The sequence below is a fragment of the Ambystoma mexicanum genome, chromosome 6p (assembly GCF_040938575.1).
Source record: "Ambystoma mexicanum isolate Mex_15411 chromosome 6p, UKY_AmexF1_1, whole genome shotgun sequence".
Taxonomy (NCBI): Eukaryota; Metazoa; Chordata; class Amphibia; order Caudata; family Ambystomatidae; genus Ambystoma; species Ambystoma mexicanum.
The window spans coordinates 473876277-473890523 of NC_090935.1; positions in this window are offsets into that span (position 1 = coordinate 473876277).

The following is a 14247-nucleotide window of genomic DNA, read 5'->3' on the forward strand; positions in this document are numbered from 1 at the left end:
TCTGCGGTGTGTCCTTCCTCTACAAAATGCGGCACTAGGGGAGCTGTCAGCTTTCCTGTTCTTATGCAGGATCTATGCTCTATCATATGTGTGCGGACTTGTCTGGTAGTCATGCCTATGTACTTCATATAGATCACGCCCATCGTGTTGCAATTGATAAAATTATTTTTTCTCCAAGGTGTATTCCAGCCTATATCTATCTCCGTGGTTCGGGAGGTTTGAGCGCACATTGAACAGTTGCCACATGGTGCGTGGCCCCTTGCGGGGAGGTATTCCATAAAGTGTGTTGGGTAGGATCCGCTCTGGGTACGGTATGTGCCAAGATCTTCACAAGCCTGTCTCTAGTATTAGGGACAAGTGTACTGCTCTTCCCTGTGTTGAGAATGGGCCAGAGTCGCTTTACCTTCCTCTTGATTTTGTTCAAAAGAGGTGAATAGCTAAAGACGGCTGTGAAGCCTGCGATATCTTCCTGTTTCGTATGTTGCTGTAAGGTGACTGACCTTGGAATGTTCCTAGCTCTTTTGCATGTCTCCTTGATGATCCTAGTCGGATAACCTCTTTCCACCAGTTGGTTTTGCCGTTATTTAGACTGTGTGCTATAGGCCGAAGTCTGTGTGCACAACCTCTGATATCGCAAGAACTGCCCGAAAGGCAGGTTGTCTTTTAAGGCTTTGCGATGATAACTTGAGTAGCATAAGAGTGAGTTTCTATCTGTGGTTTTTTTGTAGGCACTTGATGAAAGTCTCCTATTGTGTAAGATTATTTAATACACTGTAATTTTGAATAACCTCTCTCCTACCGAACTGTTGTTTTGTGCTATCATACTGTACCAGGTTAACGGTTAAGGATGATAATGGCTTGTCCGTCTCCCCTTGTGTTTTTTTTTTACAACCGTACCCTGTTTGTTTATATACAGAACAATGAGAATAGACTAGGGTAGGAGGAGGGGTCATTTCTATGTGGCTGCCTAGTGATTACATTTACTAAAGGTGTTTACACAATTATGTGAATTAAATGCATAACCCTACTCTACATCAACACAGATGTAAACATAGCTCAATGGCATTCCTGAATGGCCTGGCCAAACTAACATCTATGACATTTACAGGGCCCATCCCTGATGGCAAGTGATCCACATTACAAATGAGAGTCACCACACAAATGAAGTTCCATTTCTTTTAATTGTAGTTCTATTCTAAGACGTTTTGTGTGCATTATACAAAAAGAGAATCAACCACAAGAAATTGCCAGAAATACTTTGCTAGGAAGGACGCACTCATTTTTTGGTGTATGTGACGAGGTGCACTTGGTTTTGGCACAATGGGCCTCATTACGGGTTTGGAGGTAGCCAAGCCACTATTTGTGGCATGGCTGCCTCCAAACTCGGATCCGTGTTCCACGAATGAGTAATTACCGGGCCATTCCAACCTTGGAGGGCCCGCTAATTCCTCATTCAATTTACCCATCCCCATTCCTATTTGAGCCCCCATAGGGCTCAATGGGAATGGGGAGGGAGCTAACAACGGGCCCGTTTATAACGGGCCCGTTGTTAGCTCCCTGGTCCCCTTGCGGGACCCGCAAAGGACGTCTGGTCTGACCAGACGTTCAGAGCGGGTCCCGCAAGGGAGCCTCGTACTAGGGCGGAATGGTTTTAAAGGCGCCGGCACCTTTACCGGCGCCGTTAAACCCATTCCGCCTGGATCGTAATGAGGCCCAATGTGTTACTCTTTGTGGCAGTGACATATAAAATGTGTATGTCTCATAGATGCAGTAACAATATGTGCATACCATCAGGTGCTCCATGAAATGCCACTTATTTGAACTTCTTTTGCACAACCACTTGTGCTGTCTTGCAAAAGGGGCATTTTTCTGGTCTTTCCTTTGGGAAATCATAGGTCGCTGTGTGCAGTGTATGTCAGTATGCCCTATTTCATCATTCAAGATATTGATGGTCTCGTCCAAGACATTTCTCTGCATTCTGGGACATATGGTTCTGGATTTTGAAAGGGAAAATGGAAATGACAAGTCCCAAAAAGCCAAGAAAAAGTTAGGACTGGGTGAGCGTTTCCCAAATGACATGGAGTAAGCTGGCTGGCATATACAGTATTCTGCCATGAGAATGGCCGAGGTTTGCTAGCTGGGTGACAGACATTGTGGACCTTTGCCAAACAGAGACATTTCTGTTTGTTGTTACAGTGTGAGGCACCTCGGATGCCTCTTGCAACTGTGAGAGCCTCTCCTGCTGCAGTGAGGTTCTTTGAGATCTGCTTCTGGAATCTGAAAAAGAGGAACTGCAGCGCTGCCTCAACACGCATGATATTTGTGGATTTGGAGGATGGGCCTGGTTTAAGGTGGGGTCGAAAGCCAGATTGTCCTGATTGACTCGCTCCCTTACAAAACCAAGACCTGTCTGAGGCGGCCATCTTTAAACCTCACATCTCCCACTTGCATTGCGACTTTCAAACAAGCATGTAGTTAGTTACCTCTGTCATGCTTTTGAATTTACAGAAATGTCTGATTTAATCATCATGTGTAATATTAGATAACACACGATGCACCCTCTGCCACAATATCAGACCTTTTGCCTTGATTAGTTGCCTCAGGTGAAGTCCCTCATCGACAGTGTCAGCTGAAAGGCACATGTTTTTGGTTAAGAGTCACAAATTAGGCATATTGCAAATCGGAGAGCTGTGCTGAAAATACATTATCACAGTGACGAGTAAATCTTTCTTGATTGCCTTCTCAGGGACACGCATGTGTATTTTTGGCCAGGGCTTGTAGGTGCAGATGCTTTGACCGCTGCTGCATGAGAAGAAGGCTCCTTGCAGCAAAATCATAAACAGCGTCTCTGAACCAAAATAGTGGCAAAACGTGTCAGTGAGTTGGCCGATTCGGTCAATAAAAAAGAGCAACACCTAAAAATATCACTCTAGCAAGAAGTATTAAAGGGATAATTGTATATATGAATCCAGACCTTCTCACATGGTGTATTTCACTTGTGGTCCACACAGACTCCCAGCGACAGATATCCCCTATGCCAAGTCAAGCCAATCGTTATATCAGGTGCTGTTTTATCACCGCATCTTTACACTATCTGGTATCTTGCAGAATACATCATGGTAAATACCAAGATCATCTCATCTGTTCTGAGGGGTGAGTTGGATTTAAGTTACTCTTTTCAACCCTCGGCCCAACATGCATCATAGTTTATTAAAAAAGCATGTCCTGAATGTTTTGGGAGAACAACATGTAACAAACATGTGCAGCATGTCAACCGCTGAATGCATAAATCTGAGGCAGCTACAATCTGGCATGTTTTGCATCCTGTTGAAGCTATTGGGATTGTACTAACCCCTCACCCCCACATCATGAAGCAGTGCTGACTATTGTGCACTAGGTGTTATTGAGAGGTTATTTTCAATTAATATTCCTATTTTCCTAGCCCCATGTTGAGTCTGTCTTTACCCCAACTATCACAATGTCACCAGCTGTCTCTGAGATGGGATTTAGTAATAGCTGACTGATTTGGGATGTAATAGTTTGGTGAAGATGTCATCTTGTACAATTACTTCAATATTAATGGGTGAGATTCCTGCATCATTTACTATAAATGTATAATGTAACCATAGGTTCGTAATGACAGACAATGAAAGAGTAGGATTTCCAAGCTGCATTGTTCTGCCATTTTAGCTCAATTCAGCAAAACAGCTTGGACCATAAAATAGCTGCCCTGATCACTATCCTTTTTTCTTTGCTGATATGCTTCTGGGACCATCGGGTATTCCAGATGGGTGTGGAATGGTGGATTTGTTTGTAATCAATTTTGTTGATAACAATTCATATCTGGCCAATACCTTATACTAATTTAGAATGGATTAATTTAAGAAATGTCATCAGCTCGGCGCTAAATATAGCCCAGGGGTCACCAGGATCATTTAAATGATTCGGGATTGAAGACCAGAGCCTCTGTGGTTTTGCAGAAAGGGTCAGAGCAGCACAGTAATATCTCTTGAAGTTGGCGCAATAGCATCTCTTGAAGTTGCAGATACTCTTTTCAACTGATAGTATCATTTGTTCAGCTCTTTACACATTTAATACACATGGAATTAAGTTGTTTACAGAACCTCGCTGAGAGTCACATTCCCAAACCTATTCAGAAGCTTCGGGAGGATGATCATTTTCAAACAGTTAAATCATCCGACCAATGTCTGTTATGTTAGTTCACTTTTGCACTGCACCCATCACCACAGTAGTGGTCTTAGAGTGCTGGGATATACCAGAAGTTCTTGTACCCCATCAGGGGTATCCAGAATGTGGTCTGTTGTAGCTCAGGGATAGGGAAAAGGTGCGAGGAAGGATGGCAGGGGTGGACTGGCCTATTGGGAACTCTGGAGATTTCCCGGTGGGCCTCTGCGCCCTGGTCCTCTTTTGTGTGGTATTTCCACATTTTCTCATAGGAAAAGCATTGGGCTTGCTGAAAATGTCTAACATGGGGCCACTTTGAACTTCATTTCCAGGGCCTCTTTTGGTCCCCAGTAATTATTTCCAGGGCCTCTTTTAGTTCCCAGTCCACCCCTGAAGGATGGTAGAGGAATAGGATAAAGGACACGTGGACTAACAATTGAAAAATGACCATGAAGTTGTGTTAGAGGCATGTGCTTGTGAAGATTGGGTGATATGCCAATCAGAAAATACAAACACGTGAGTGACATACATTTTCCAGTAATGTCATTTTCCAGAACATTGAAAGATGGAGCTAAACTTAGTCAAAGCTGTGATGTGTAATTGACCTGAGATATGTTTAAAAAAAAATCGAAGTATGGATGCTTTGTCAGGTAATGCTGTAGGCGCCCCTGAACAGTAATCAGGGGTATAGTGTGTGACTGCCAAGCCAACTGTCAGAAGAGACAGAGCCAAGATGTGGCTGTTTACAGGTGAATACATAGACGAAAAAAGGGAGCAGGAATAGTGAGGAAAGGGGTGAATCCTCTCTTCAGAAGCCATAATTGCATGGTCCCTCAATGAGGGCAATTTCACTGAAGCTGTGAGTGGAATAACTTCAATTGCCAGGAGTAAGCTGATGCCATGATGATATGTTACGTGTGCTACAAAGCCTCATCATGCTCTAGATCACCACCACTACGGGCCCGGGGCACCATGGCCCTTCCGAGTGGTGAATTTGTTTCATTTAGACCCATATCTAGCTTATTAACATGTCCCTCCAGACAGTCAGTAGACATTTCTATTGTGCTGGTTTACCAAGAAAGAATGAGTCCTTCCACAGCAATCACATTGTTTCAAATGGAACGGAAATCGTGACCACTTTTCACCCTTGTAGAAATAAAAAAATGCAGGACACATTAGATAACAAATTCATAGGTACCCCCTGAATAATTACTTCTACTATAACCATCATTAACAATTGGTGGAATGGAACCATGTGGAAAGCACATTGGGGGAAGGAACTGGGATGAAGGGGTGACATGCACCAAGAGCCATTTCCTATAAGTTACGTCGGGCTCACTTAAGCAAGCTTTGGGTGGGCTGACACAGGGATCATGAGAAAACCTATCGCCTTGAAGTGAGGTTCCTATGTCTTTGGAAAGGAGGGATTTGCACAGTCCTTTGGCACACACGCATCCTCAAGTCATCTCGCAACTCCTACCTGGGCCTAGTAAACCCAGCCTAAGAGGATCCACTGGCGAGTGGGATTGATTGAGGGGTGTTGTAACTCGTGTGGAGAAAGTATGGATTTTAGAAATCTATGATGTATAGCACTGAGCAATTTAAAGAGGGATTGCCATACTTTCATGAAAGCACCAAATAGTCCCCTTCTTAGGCAGGGAGCGAATGAGCAGCACTGGGCATGTTTTCAGAATATCCCTACAAAAGATCTCCTTAATTTCCACGGAGCAATTGAGCAGCACAGTTGAACGTAACACCAAAAAGAGATTGATTGGGAGAAATACTCTAAATAAGGGTTGATTCAATATTTAATGATTTTGAGTTAAGTGTCATAACACTGCAACACAATATACACCACACCGAAACAAGAGCTTAATGATACATGAGACTGATTTGATTGTACATTATCCACAGTACTTTCCTCAGAGGCACCATGGAATATACTATTCTGGATTCTGAGCTTGTGATAAAAAGTGTGTGGAAATACAACATTCTTCCCTCCAGTTTCCAGCACCATCATTCTGAGGTGGGTGGAAATATTGGAGGGCAGATGTTGTGCTTTCCAGCAGAAAAAGCTGCTAAAATCACACGTTGTGGAAAAATATGTGCTCCAGTGACATTGCGAGCATTTCTTAATAGACTGCCGCTTTTTCTAGTTTCTTAAACTTTCAATAAACTAGAAAAGTGGTGCTGCAGTCTAAGAAATGCATTGTTCATAAAGGGAAAATGTGTGCAGTGGCGTTTGCGGCAACTTAAAGGTACCGTATTTTTACTCCTTTTTTGTTTGTGCAAAACCAATGCTACTGGGCTGAGAATCCTCTCCATGTGGCTGCCCTGCAGTCCTGACAGTTGCTAGGGCTGTTGTCAAGCCATAAACCCGCAAATGCAAAAGCCGAAGCTTTCATGTCCCTGCACCACATTCTTTCTTCATCAAAATATGGTGTTTGTAAGTAAAGTGTTCCTTCTCCATGGACGAACACTTTCTTACATTTGTACCCACCTCAGAATCGTTCCCTCTGTGTCATGACGTGGACTGAATACCACCATGAGAACCCCCAGAAACCCCCTGCAATATAAGCGAGTGGGAGAGGATAGCTACTCACTACTGGCGCACATGGTAGAACGTGGGGAGGAAAGTAAGAGCGGCAGTTTCCTATCCTTGGCTGCAAATGAAAAGAAGGATACACGATTAATAAGTCCAACGATACGATCACAGAAAACAAAAGGGAAGTGAAAAAATACCTATTAATAATCCAAGGAGCAGGCTGGGATGATCAAAGAGAGCCTATGCAGCACGAGGGGAAAGGGAACAGTACGGAGGACTCCTTAAGGTGAACAGAAAGGCTCACAGTTCAAGGACCAAGACGCACAAAGAGCAGAATATTCCAAGAAACCGAGTCCAGAATCCAGGAAAAAGGACACGGTCCAATCAAGTCCAAGGAAGTGGAGCATGAAATACCAAGAAGTTGGAAAAGTACCAGCAGGTTCCAAAAATGAAGAACACTAATCAAAACAGCTGCAAGCGGGAGATTGGGAACCCAAAAGGATGAACACTCATACTCCACCACAACTGTGTGAGGGCTGCAACAAGCCGGAGAGAGGATATGAGGAACACACAGAAGAAAACAATTAAATCAGCAGGCTAAGTGGTCAAAAGAATAGCAAGAAAAGAATCAAGGTACCAGTCCGGCAAGGTGATCCAATGAGGACCAGGCACACGGTCCAAGTTGTACACAGGAAACCAGACAGCAAAGATTTACAAAAGAGCAGCTCAAGATGGAGAAGCACTGAGGAGCAGCACAGCATGAGATGACTATGCTGAAGTACAGAACACGAAATGACGCTGTGCGCTAAGCCGCCTGGGAGTTGCGGTGAGGAGTGAAGCACTGTGCATAGAGAGCCAAGTCACCAGCCGGTGCTCCCAAACACACGAATGCAGAGTCCATATGTTTTTACCCTACCCAGCCCAGAATGGGCTGACAGAATGGACACTGACACTAGGCAAATTGAGTTGTGTAGAGAATCCATTCGCTCTCAGATGACACAAAATACCAGTGGGAATAAGATTCTCCCAATTCCAAGTACATTCTAATGGCAAAACAAGAATTCCAGCATGTGACCCAGTCTTTCCACTGAAAGATATTCTCACACTCAGTTCATAGCACATGATAATTAGAGGTTCATCTGCACATCTGCTCCCTTAGCCTGACATGCAACCGAAAGATGAGAATTCATCAGCCATGGCTAGACCAGCAAAGCAATGTGATAGCCATCAATGGAAACAATAAGCCATAGATGATAGTATGACACATGGAACTGGGTAATAGGTTCAAACTTAAGGGAGACCAATTAAACAGAGGATCACAGAGTTATTTCATAGAGGTCAATACTATGCAACTCTGTTCAACATATGAGATTCAAACTTGGATCACCTTATTGATGAGCGGAGAACAGCTAACAACAATACCCGTTAGTGGCAAAATAAATGGAAAAGGATAAGTGGTGTATCGATTTGATTAACCTAGCAGAGTAATTAGAGGGCTCATCGGGCCCAGTCAGGTGCATACAGGTGAAATAGTGAATCAATTTGAAGTAAACGAGGATCTCGTGTTCACAAGATTCTCCAAGCTCATGCAGGATAATGCAAGACTGGGGTGTGGCTTTGGCTTGACTGGTATGGGCCAACGCCCTTACGTCATTCTGGAAAGAGCCACATTTAGAACGCTGTTTTAAAGCCTGCATAGGGTCAATGGATTTAATGTCTGTGTGGAGGGTGTTCCAGACCTGGATGGGAGGGGACTAACAAGTCTGTGGTGATTGGCTGATCTCAAGTTAAAGAGAGGTTTATGTATCTGTATCTTGACTTGTACAATATAGGCCCTTTCCCCTGGATTGGTTTGAGGACGATGCAGAGGAATTTGAAAGCAATTCTCCAACCCACAGATACCAAGTGCTGGGAGATTACAGATGGTGGTATGCTTTCACTGATGCTAGTCTGGAAGAGGGTGAAGGAGGCCCCAATCTGGTCTCACTGAAGTATTGACAGCAAGTAATATGGAGCTATTAGCATAGTTTAGTGTTGACAGGACAAAAGTAATGATTGATGTTTGTTAGTGGGGAAAGGTCAATAGAGGAAGGATTTTCCTGAGGCCGATCAAGGTTTCTATGTTCATTTATCAAAGGTCATTTTTTCGATGGGTCTTTTTTGCTGAAATGTTATTTTTGAAGAAACTCATAAAAATGTGTTTTTCTTTTTGGTGGGCTTCCTATCCTATTAATGTAACACTATTCCCTACCCCACCACCCCTTATATACCCTTCCCCACATCCAACTATGTTTTTATAAGAAAATCAATTCGGTAAAAACCCATCCTAAAAAATGACTGTCGGTCAATGATCGTCGTAACTATTCAAGTGACTGAAACCCTGCTCCATGGCTGAAGTGATTTGGGGCCTGATGGAAAGATCCTAGTTATGAGAATACCAAGATTCTTTTTAATTCAGGAAGTTTGTGGAATTATTAGTGCTTAAAGGGACCCTGGGAGTGAGGGGAGGTTTACCACGAGTCAGGATTTGTGTCTTTTCAGTGTTTTGTAATAGGGGGTTGTAGGCCACCAAGTAATACATTTTTGGATGCATTCAGAAACCTTTAACAGGGATGGGTAGTCTTTAGAAATGTTTAGGATTTGTGAGTATTGTCTGAATAATTATGGCAGGATAGATTCAATGATCTAACTAAGGACAGGAGGGAGATACAGATTAAATAGAAGGGGAGAGGTAGAGATGAACCTTGGGGACCCTAGAACAGATATTTCTTGATTGAAATGGTTCCATGATAATGAGATGGGTACAGATTTATAGAAAGTGTATTATATAATCAAGGATCCAATCTCAAATGGCAAGTTTGAAAAGACGGTCTTTTAGCAGATTGTGATCCATCAGGTTGGAGGGTGGTGACAGTTTGCGTAATGTCAAGGATGCAGCATTGCCTTGACCCCAATTAACTTGAGGACCTCCTGTATTGGGAGTAACACTGATTCACTGTTGTGCCCGGTTCTATATCTTGTGTGTGCGGTTTATAAAAGGCAATTGTCTTCAGAAAATCTCATGAGCGGGGAATAGCCTGCCTTGTCAGCAGGTTTGGTCAGAAATCTGTAGTTAGAGCTACCACAGAACATATTTAGTTTGACTTATTAAGGCCCATTTGTTTTAGAGGTAGTTTGCAGAAATGTGCCTTGAAATGAGGGGTGAAAGGCTTGAGTGGGGTGATGTATTAATCATCTGCAACCATTGCAATAGGTTGGGCCTCCAATAGTGTTTTGGAGAGCCATATGCTGAACCGGTCTGTTGGGAAGGCTACCTGAGGACTGGGTGCATCCAAGGAGGTCAATTTGTCCATGGCGAAACCTCCTTCAGAGGAGTGGAGGGAGAAACAGATGGATTACAGGGGGAGACAGTTGTAGCAAAGGAGTGTGATGCCACCAAATTTGCTTTTATATGTGCAGCCAGGATAGGTCATTAACAGTGAAAGTGGGATTTCAAAAAGTTGCAACGATCCTGGGAAGGAGTAAGTGAATCAGAGAGAGTGGATGGCTTACTGAGTCTGGTGATGATTTGAAATGTTTTCCTTATCTGTTGGATGCTTTCAGAAGTAAGATTTGTCTTTCTTATTTTTGAATGCTAGCCCTGCTGTGCATAAGGAATGCTGATTTCTCAACCTTTTTTGTGGTTTGTGCTGCACTTGTGGATCAGGATTTTATTGACAGACAGGAGCTTCTTAGTTTTCACTGAACACCATTGCCATTTGTGATCACATGTTGAGGTTTGTATCAAGTCATCAAGGCATTTATCCCCCAGAGTGGGCTAGCAAGCTCTGATGTTTTAGGGATGGATTTGAGCAGTAAAGGAGTTCTGTCCTCAGTGGGTTTGACAGTTTTCCAGTTCCTACAGTGGGACTAATCGCAGAGGGAGGTGGTGTAGGTTGTTTGCAGATAGATAGGGTGAGGAATACTTCAAAATTATCAACCCAAGACAAATTTTGTAGAGGGAGTCAGATTTGGAGGGCTAAAGAATGCATCCAGCATGTGACCCTCGCTGTGTGCTACTTTCATGTGCAGGAATATAGACTTTCTAAGTTGGCAATTCAGCTTTTTGTGGGTGGTACAGATTGCAGTCCAAGCCAGATATTGAAATCCCTCAGAATGCAAATATTTTGATGTCATAAGAGAGAGTTCTGCTATGAAGTCAGCTAATTCTTCCTTAAATTTAGCATTGTAGGCTGTGGACATAGACATAAACCGAAATGAGAGGTGAAATTATCGAGCAGTGTAGCACGGAATCACATAGGGGGGCAGCTCATGGAAGAAGAGGAAAGAGAACATCTCTTTGAAAACAATAAGCATCCAATAATCATCCCCCGCTCTTTTGAGTCTGTCTTCTGAAGATGTTGTATCCTGTAGGTATGGCATCACGGAAGATGGGAGGAAAGTCATTATTGAGCCAGATCGCTGCGAGGAATAGCACGTACCCGTGAACTCTTATGTGTACCCCCGAAGGTATTCCCCCTATGGAGTGCCTTTGCTTCCCAGAATGGTGGCGCTGAGGTTGAGGAGAAGCTGGGATCTGTGCAAGAAGGATGGCAGGGATGGAGGGGAAAAAAGGGTCTCCATATCAATAGAGTTGCAGTGACGGAAATGGGTGCAAATACATACTTCAAAATCTTGCGGTATTACCATATCCCGCTGCATTACTGTACTGCCCAACTATAACTTTGGCGGAAAGTCGGCGGATTCACCTACCACTATGAGCTGAAGGTAAATCCGACAGCTTTCTGCCAAATTTCACCAGAATTACCATGGCGGAATTACCAGCATGGTTTCTAGCAAAAATGCCCTATGAGTTCTACAGACTAAATAAAATGGGGATTTACACCGCCACTTGTAATACGGCAGTTATACCGCCGGACAAAGTGGCGGTAATGGTAATACTGTTTGGTGGCATCTGGGCGGATTTACTGCCCAGATGCCACCAAACTCATTATGAGCCCAATTGTCCTTTAAGAATATAGGTTTTGTGTCTGTCTCAGACCTGAGGCCTTTTGAATTTACCTCAGGCTGGAAATGCTTCTTCCTCTCATTTCCCGTTGTATCACCACACACCCTCAATACACAGCAGAGCAAACTCTTGCTTCTGAGAGACTTCTGGCAATAGATTTGACTTTTCAAGACGATTGGAACTCCTGTCAGGAGAGCGTTTCAACAATACCATTTGGTACAAGTAGCCACCAAAGCTTTCGAGAACTGGTGAACACATCTCAAGGCCATCACACATCCATAACCAGTCTTTATATGTCTCCTCAACACATTTAAGACATCAAGAATCAACTAAATATGAACTTGCCTTCAAGGGTGTCTCTTTTTTTCTCCAGATGTTCTCTTTCTTTTTTTTCCAAATGGCAACATATCTCTTACATACATCCCTAATTACACGTTCCTTCTACCATTAACTATTTTTCCCCAATATCTGTTACCCAAATATGTCCCATTTTGCTCAGTTATCTGTCCTCCCCACTTTACACTTCACTTTTGTTGCTTACCCCTTTAACTCTCCTCCCACAGATTATGGTCTGGTTTAACACCTGAGGGGGTCGGGGATTCACAATTTGTTCACCATCAGACAAATTCTTGATACTTTAAGACCACTACAGTGGTGACTTGTGTAATATTACAACTGCATAACATACTATATATGTAATAAAGTCAAATGATGCGAGAAAAGGCACAGGAAGACTAGCAGTACATGGGCACATAATAAGGATAATATGTGATAAAAAGCTAAATAAATTCTAAAAGGCACCAGGGACACTACCGGTAAATGGTGTGACGGTTCACAAGATCTTGTCAGTCCGCCCCAGAGGGGAGCCCTTCCCTATGAGGCTGGGGAGCTGAGGCCATTAGCCAGTAGTCCCCCTAGGGTTGGTAAAAAGTGGAAGGACCTCATAGGGAGAGACTCCCATCATGGGGATAGGGACTAAAGACCTCCCTAAACCCTTGTTTCCAGAAGCCATGGGTCTATTGACTTCTTCTCCCTCCCTACCGGATACTACTGCTGTGTGTTATTTTGAAGTCTCTATTATCACATCTATAAGACCAGATAGGTCTGGGACAAAGGATATCCAAAGAAAGATAAAGAACAACAGTAGGAAGGATTACACACAAAATGTGATGAGGTGGCCACTAGGGGCATAAAGATAATTCAAAAAGGTTTTACCACAAGCATTGATGCTATGCTGGGGCAGGCCCAGCAGTAAAAAGTAAAGACAGTGGAAGGACTGGATGTGTTCAAGAAGCAGGAAGAGCAGTGAGTGAAGCTGGCATCCGTTCTCTGCAGGGCCCTAGAAATTCAAACCTGCGCTGGCCGAAGCATCGAAAGAAAGTCGGTCCCTAAATAAGAGGCCGAAAGGAATTGCATTAGCCGAAGGGATCCCGACTCGCTGTATAAGCAAGAAGAATCCAGCAGTGGGGTGGCCTCACTGATGTGGACGGTGTGGCCCATAAAACATGCTGAGACCGCAATTGCTCTGCAGAGCCACACAGACCAGAGAAGAGGAAAACAGGAAGACACACTGAGTATTTGTAGAACCAACAGTGACCTGGGGCCCCTTGGAAAAACTGGTAGCACTCCCCAGTTAAGATACAGTTAACAGCCAGATGGAGTCCAGGGAGCCCCAACAGTTGAGAATTCCTTGGGAATGATCTTCCTCATCACAGTACTAATACCCAAAGAACCAAGAGTCAAGTATTCCTGGGAGTGATCTCCCTTGTCACAGTAATGATACCCAAAGAACCAAGTTTCAAGCATTCCTCTGGAATGAACCCCCTCGTCACATTAGTCATACCCATAGAACCAAGAGTCATGCATTCCTCAGGAGTGATATACCTTGTCACAGTAGCGATACCCAAAGAACCAGGAGTCAAGTATTCCTCTGTAATGATCTCCCTACTCACAGTAGTGATAAGCAGAGTTTCAAGAGTCAAATATGCCTTGGGAGTGATCTCCCTCATCACAATAGTCATACACAGGGATTCAAGAGTCAAGCATTCCTCAGGAGTAATCTCCCTCATCACAGTAGGGCTACTCAGAAAGCCAAGAGTCAAGTATTCCTCAGGAGTAATCTCACTCATCACAGTGGTGACACAAGAGTCCATAAATCTCAAGAATGCTTTGGGAGCGTACTCCCTTCTCACAGTGGGAAACACATCATATGTGAAAGATACCAAAAGGATCAAGAACTGTCAGGCAGTAATCTCCCCAATAATCAAGATATAAAAAGTCCTGACAAAGCTCCAGAGATAAGAAGAAGAGTTGATAAAGTCTTAACACTGTTGTTCATAAACCCTTGGGAGGAAGTAAAGAGACTTGTCCATAGGACTATCAAGGACCAGTCTCCAGACATCTTCTAGATAGACCAGAGAAGGGAGTTATTCTTCTGGTCTAAGCATATTTGGTAAATCAGACCCTATTGCAAGAGACTGTGGATAAGTCAACCTAAGACTGGATTGTT